The following is a 7,802-nucleotide window of genomic DNA, read 5'->3' on the forward strand; positions in this document are numbered from 1 at the left end:
AACTGATGATAGTAACGATCAGGTGTTATTTTATCTTTTATACGGCTCATATGAACAGAAAATTCGTCGTTGAAAAAACAGCGAGGATGATAGTAACGAAAGTTTTACGTTACTATCATCATTCATAACACCTGATCGCAATTGTTGCTAGTGTATGATATTTCTTACCTACATATCATTCGTAAATAAACAATACAAATAGATATAATAAGTAAATGTGGTCTTTCCGGAATTTCCTTCCGCCATCTTGGGATGATAATAACGATCGTTACTATCATCAGTTTAATACCAGTGGAGTATAGAATTGGGCCAACTACACGTCCAAACAAGAGGTACTGTGAGCAATGCTCACTAAGAATACCCCCCGCTTACCCCAATCTCCCAAAGGGTGTTGGTAATAGGTATAAACTACCTCTTTTCTGAGTGTAAAAAACAAATGGCAGGATAAAGCTTTAGAGCCCGGAAACCATATTGCTACTTCAATGTCCAGTGCGCTTGACCTTTGGACCCCAAAATCGATAGGGAACATCTTCATCCCATGGGTAGTCCATATGTATGATATGGTGACTGTAGGTGGAAAGGATAACGCTTTAGAGCCCGGAAACCATATTGCTACTTCGATGTCCAGTGCGCTTGACCTTTGACCTTTTGACCCCAAAATCGATAGGGAACATCTTCATCCCATGGGTAGTCCATATATATGATATGGTGACGGTAGGTGGAAAGGATAATGCTTTAGAGCCCGGAAACCATTGCGTCTACAGACGGACGGACAGACAGACGGACAACCCGATTCCATTATACCCCCCCTCCCCCCACAACTTGTTGCAGGGGGTATAAAAACCAACGCTAATGCGCAAATCAGAGAACGCTGTGTACCACAACCATTTGTTATGTCCCTGTTTAACAAGTTGACGTACGTTGTCAATGCAATGGTTCAAGTGTCGATGGAGAACAAGTTGTATAAAGTAACCAGGCAACTGCAAGTATACGTGTATCTTTAACTTATGAATCATTTATACTTTTAATTCAACTTACTTCTTCTCTTTTAATTCAAACAACTAGGCCTATTATTGTTTAAAATTAGACCTACAAATGTACAATGTAACTCAAGTAGATAATTTTGTGATGTTGCTAAAATTGAGGGGAGGGGGGGGGGGGGTTATGGTTATATTATGGCCTATTGCTTCACTGGTTTTTTTAAAAATTATCTTTATTATTTAAGCAATTTGGAGAAATTGGTAATATTAAAATAACTTGATTATCTATGACTTAATTAAGTTTGTATATATTTAGCAAGAAATTACAGGGGGGGGGGGGGGGGGGGGGGGGCACTTCTTGTCTAAAGATATCAGGAGGCAAACACCGGAGAGAGTAATTTCATTGATTTCAGAGAATTTGTAGAATGTGTATCTTCTGTATAGTTAACGCCTGTTTATTGTGGATTCTCTTTTCATAAATCTTCACTGTACATTATATATATATAAACATTTTGTTACATTTAGGATACAGGAAGAGTATTTTCTCCCTCAAGTCCAGCATCCTTACCATCTGATACAGGGCCAGCTTTTGTGCAATATGAATTATTGCGTTTCGATTGTTTGGACTACAGCCGACTGCATGCAAATTTATCCGGATCATCAAGGACTCTTAGTGGACAAAGAACATTGCAAAGTGATATAATTTTATTGCTGCAACTTGATTATTTGGACAACAGCTGACTGCAGAATTACCCGGGATCATAAAGGATTCTGAATGGACACATAACATTAACAAAATTATACTTTCAATATATTCATTCCTGAATGAATTCAAAATCAACCTGTATTGATAGAACATACTTAGTAAAACAATAACAATCAGTAGTGCATTTATTAGTTATACTAAACTATTTGACACACAAGTTTTATTTTATTCATATAAGATTTGCAAAATATAATAATAAATGAAGAAAATGATATCAAAATTTAAAAAAAAAACACGAGTGCTTAATTCCCGAAGATATCAACATGTAGAGCATTGTACTTAACAGTCACTCCAGAAAATGTTTTTTAAAATATTACGGTTGAATAAACAGTTATTAATAGTCAATACTGTTTAATGCATCACATGCACAAATTTATCTTGGTTGATATTGGCTCGTAGACTGCTAGTATGTAGATTTTATCCAGGAACTTTGCTGTTTGTTGATCCTGTATTCAAAGTTGATAAATAAGTGATTGCACCATTCGGTGTTGCACAAGTCACTGCTTTGACGGTATGTCAGCACTTACAGGAACTGTATGTCATGGCCTGGGTATCAAGGTGTCCGGGAATATTTCAAGAGATTAGTCTCAATGGCATCGATCCATCTAGCCTAAATAAAAAAAAAAATTGGAAGAGAAATCATTTTCATGCAATAGGTTTCTCTTTATCTCAAGGAAGTTTATTGTAAGTCTTAAATTAAAGCCACATTCTTGAATTTAGTATAAACTAATATTTTTCTATACACAAAACTGTGTTTATACAATATTAAACTGGTTTAGGGTGAGGATAGAAAAATTCAATGCGGATGGAGAAGGTTTGTTTAATAATAATATTCCCAGTAAACAAACACTTCCGTTGTACGAACATTAAAACATAACGTATTACATGTATGTTGTCAAATTATACCCCCTCCCTCCACCAAGTACCAATCGAATCTCAATGAATCCACTTTCTAAAACAATAATTTATTGTTATATGATATTAAATAATATCACTTCTTTTTAAAATTTTGTAAATATTACATTTATCAAGGTCTAGCTGCAATAATGTAGTCCTCTCCGAGTTTTTTTTTTTTACTCTGACTCCCTTTTATTTTTAAAGGAGAGGGCTACATTATTGCAGCTAATCAAAGTCATGTACACACGGCGCCGATAAGAAATCAGTGAGTAAGTTTTGTTGTAAATGGAAAGAGTACTATTTAGTAGTACTACAGTTGTATGTGTCTAGGAATTACTATCTAGTAGTACTACAGCTGTGTGTGTCTAGGAATTACTATTTAGTAGTACTACAGCTGTATGTGTCTAGGAATTACTATTTAGTAGTACTACAGCTGTGTGTGTCTAGGAATTACTATTTAGTAGTACTACAGCTGTGTGTGTCTAGGAATTACTATTTAGTAGTACTACAGTTGTATGTGTCTAGGAATTACTATTTAGTAGTACTACAGCTGTGTGTGTCTAGGAATTACTATTTAGTAGTACTACAGTTTGTGTGTCTAGGAATTACTATTTAGTAGTACTACAGCTGTGTGTGTCTAGGAATTACTATTTAGTAGTACTACAGCTGTGTGTGTCTAGGAATTACTATTTAGTAGTACTACAGTTTGTGTGTCTAGGAATTACTATTTAGTAGTACTACAGCTGTGTGTGCCTAGGAATTACTATTTATTAGTACTACAGCTGTATATGTCTAGGAATTACTATTTAGTAGTACTACAGCTGTGTGTGTCTAGGAATTACTATTTAGTAGTACTACAGCTGTGTGTGTCTAGGAATTACTATTTAGTAGTACTACAGCTGTATGTGTCTAGGAATTACTATTTAGTAGTACTACAGCTGTGTGTGTCTAGGAATTACTATTTAGTAGTACTACAGTTATGTGTCAAGGAATTACTATTTAGTAATACTACAGCTGTGTGTGTCTAGGAATTACTATTTAGTAGTACTACAGCTGTGTGTGTCTAGGAATTACTATTTAGTAGTACTACAGCTGTATGTGTCTAGGAATTACTATTTAGTAGTACTACAGCTGTGTGTGTCTAGGAATTACTATTTAGTAGTACTACAGCTGTGTGTGTCTAGGAATTACTATTTAGTAGTACTACAGCTGTGTGTGTCTAGGAATTACTATTTAGTAGTACTACAGCTGTATGTGTCTAGGAATTACTATTTAGTAGTACTACAGCTGTGTGTGTCTAGGAATTACTATTTAGTAGTACTACAGTTTGTGTGTCTAGGAATTACTATTTAGTAGTACTACAGCTGTGTGTGTCTAGGAATTACTATTTAGTAGTACTACAGTTATGTGTCAAGGAATTACTATTTAGTAGTACTACAGCTGTATGTGTCTAGGAATTACTATTTAGTAGTACTACAGTTATGTGTCAAGGAATTACTATTTAGTAGTACTACAGTTATGTGTCAAGGAATTACTATTTAGTAGTACTACAGCTGTATGGGTCTATGAATTACTATTTAGTAGTACTACAGCTGTGTATGTATAGGAATTACTATTTAGTAGTACTACAGCTGTGTGTGTCTAGGAATTACTATTTAGTAGTACTACAGTTGTATGTGTCTATGAATTACTATTTAGTAATACTACAGTTGTATGTGTCTAGGAATTACTATTTAGTAGTACTGCAGCTGTGTATGTCTATGAATTACTACTGAGTAGTACTACAGCTGTGTATGTCTATGAATTACTATTTAGTAGTACTACAGTTGTGTCTAGGAATTACTATTTAGTAGTACTACAGCTGTGTGTCTAGGAATTACTATTTAGTAGTACTACAGTTATGTGTCAAGGAATTACTATTTAGTAATACTACAGCTGTGTGTGTCTAGGAATTACTATTTAGTAGTACTACAGCTGTATGTGTCTAGGAATTACTATTTAGTAGTACTACAGCTGTGTATGTCTAGGAATTACTATCTAGTAGTACTACAGCTGTATGTGTCTAGGAATTACTATTTAGTAGTACTACAGTTGTGTCTAGGAATTACTATTTAGTAGTACTACAGCTGTGTGTGTCTAGGAATGTTTTTCGTAAATATTATCTCTATAAATCGTAAAATCATGCTCCTCCCTCTATAAACATTTGATATATACAATTTCACGCGTGACTGCAAGTGATGTATATAACTGTGTACATCTTGGTTTGTGGATTGTAAATAAATAAATGTAAATCTATTTAGCTCTACTTGAGCGTATATATGTAACTAAGGACTGATGATCGGTATGAAGGCCCTAGATGTGGTAACAAACAAAACCAAGATATTTATTATCTAATGGAAATAAAGTTTACTACCGGTATTTGAATGCATTTATACTGACCTGCATAACTTTCCCCATAACGTCCATTTCTTTGCATCGAACAAAAAACGATACAAACTGCAGGATATTTCCTACTTGTATGATTTCATGCAAACCGTAAAGGTTTGTTTGTCACCGGAAGTACTCAAATCTCGCGTCATTTCGTTTGCAAGCTTACAGCCCCTATTAGACACATCAAAACAAAAGTACGTACAATCTATCTTTATGTGTTTAGTAAACCGGAAGAGATCCAAGAATTAAGTTTCATGAGGAACATGTTTTGGTTCTCGACTGTTAAAACCCCTATAACATCAACTTGTTTGTCAGTAGCCTGCTTCATTTAAAAAATTGTACGCAGAACAAGCTCTTGCGCATCGAATCAGCTGAGAGATAAAAACACCATATCCAGGTGATAATGGAATGTTGTTGCATAAGTATGAGAACGGGATGTTTGTCATAAAGTTGAGTTGCTAGTTTGCGGTTAATATCCATTTTCGATAAAATATACAAGTACGAAGCAGATGTGGAGGACTCCATTGTGTCTTTTATCTCGAGTTCACAGGGATATATAGAATAGATTGATTGAATATTGTGTTTAACACGAGAATATTTTACTCATATGGAGACGTCACCACTGCCGGTGAAGGGCTGCAAAATTTTAGGCATATGCTCGGCACTCATGGCCATTGAGCAGGGAGGGATCTTTATCGTGCCACACCTGCTGTGACAAGGGATCTCGGTATTTGCGGTCTCATCCGAAAGACCGCCCCATTTAGTCGCCTCTTACGACATACAAAGGGGTACTGAGGACCTATTCTAACCTGGATCCCACGGGATTGTTCAGATGAGATGAAAATAGCACTTACTTTTAAAGCCCCGTGTACGTCTCCTAGCACTTGGTTACCGATTCCCACGTAAATTTTATCGTTTTCCGTTTGAGTTGTATCTCGTTCTATTTTAACCCTTTTTCTCTCACTAGACGACATCTTGCAATGTTTACCGTCTTTCGGCACGCGTCTGCAGACTGAAAGGAGGAGACCCAATGTATTTATAGAGGGCCTTCAAAAAGCATTGACTTTTGCGTTTTAAGGGGAATGTTCAACTTTAGAAATGTGTTATTTTCGCAGTTATACATTCAACTATGCAACAAAATATAAGAAAGCTCTAGGAAAATTGTCATTTTATGATTTTTGCGCAGAATGAGTTGTAGTGTTCCTTTAAATATGAACAACGATCGCTCTTATATTAATTGAAATATCGTATTGTTCTAGATAGCATTTCTAAAAAATAAATGAATACTGCATCGATAGCATAGGTGAATTTAAATCCAGTCTAAGTATAGATGCTACTTAATTAATTCTGAGGGGCAGTCTTATATTTCTTCTATGATGGCCATATGGCGCAGATCATCAGACAACACGAATAAAATAGGTTAATACTTCCTCTGCAGATATCACTAAACGGAAGATGTTTTTGTTGATATCAACAACATGAGAGGCTGGGAGTCAATTTGCTCTGAGTGCATTCCCGGAGACAGTAAATGTCCCTGTCGGTACCGTCAGCACTGAAGTGTTCCCTTGAAAAGCATTAGAGCCATCAAGATTCCATTAATGTCATTTTGTTTAGGTTGATTGGGATTTCTTCTGAACAGATAAAGCATTCACAATCAGTAGACACGGTGTTGGGGAGTAAAAAGATTCCGGCGTCAGTGCATTAAAAGCCAAATTGTTCGTAGTAAACATGGTTTAGCTTTTGAAAAAAGCTTAGGGAATCAGCCATTGGCATTTCCATAAAGGAAAAGAGTTCTCTTTTTTAAACTAAAGTTCACCTACATAATTATATATATATATATATATATATATATATATATATATATATATATATATATATATATGCTATAGTTTTACTACATGGTCAGACCATGCTCCACTTCATCTCCAAATTAGTACCTATAGTTTAAATGAAACAAAGGACACAGAAGCACGCGACCATTGTCATACAGCACCATATAGAACATTCAGATGGAAATCAGATTGCCTCGATGAGGCAAGAAATGCACTTCAAACATGGCTCAGTACTTTACACTCAGCAGAAGAAACTCCAGAAGTCGAGTGTCAGGACATTATTGATTCTTCGGTGGATTTGTTTACTTCTCAACTTTCTGACGTAATGGCACCCTATTTGAATTGAAAAATAGAACGACTAGTAACCAACGTAGATATGTGTACTCGAGCAGAACACCCATTGACAAACCGTGGGTTACACCTGAACTGAAGAGAAAGTATTATGTGTACCGCAATGACCTTCGATTGTTCAATAGCACTAAAACGCGAAGCACGCATCAGGAACTTTTTTTTTTACAGTCGAAAAAAGCTTGACAGAAGCGTCAGTACAAACGGACAGAGGGAAATATGTTGAACTACTTACGTAAACATAATCCTAAGGCATTTTATTCAAAGTTTGAAATGAAAAAAAGAAAGAGACCAAACTCTGATCCATCTATTTTCTTGGAGCATTTTAAAGAACTTGTATCGCAAGCACCTACATCATCATTAGAACACTTTACCAATATTGATGAAACTGGATTTGAGGTGCTTGATTGTGAAATAAGTGAAAAAGAAATACTTGATGCAATTAAAAGATTAAAACGAGAGAAATCCCATGGAACTGATTTGCTGTTGAATGAATATTTTATTGAATTTCAGAGTTGTATTTTGCCTATTATTCACAATTTGTTTAAT

The 7,802-nt window shown here is 35.4% G+C and overlaps 1 long non-coding RNA gene across 1 annotated transcript; it reads right to left on the reverse strand.

The window, feature by feature from the left end:
* Window positions 1-1,858: 1,858 nt before the first annotated feature.
* LOC130048261 (uncharacterized) lies at window positions 1,859-5,154 on the reverse strand. Its single transcript, XR_008797107.1, has 2 exons — window positions 5,083-5,154; window positions 1,859-2,356 (listed from the first exon to the last, which is right to left on the reverse strand). It is a non-coding gene; the product is annotated as an uncharacterized LOC130048261 (long non-coding RNA).
* Window positions 5,155-7,802: the final 2,648 nt, after the last annotated feature.

Source organism: Ostrea edulis, chromosome 7, assembly GCF_947568905.1.
Source record: "Ostrea edulis chromosome 7, xbOstEdul1.1, whole genome shotgun sequence".
In the NCBI taxonomy this organism is placed as follows: Eukaryota; Metazoa; Mollusca; class Bivalvia; order Ostreida; family Ostreidae; genus Ostrea; species Ostrea edulis.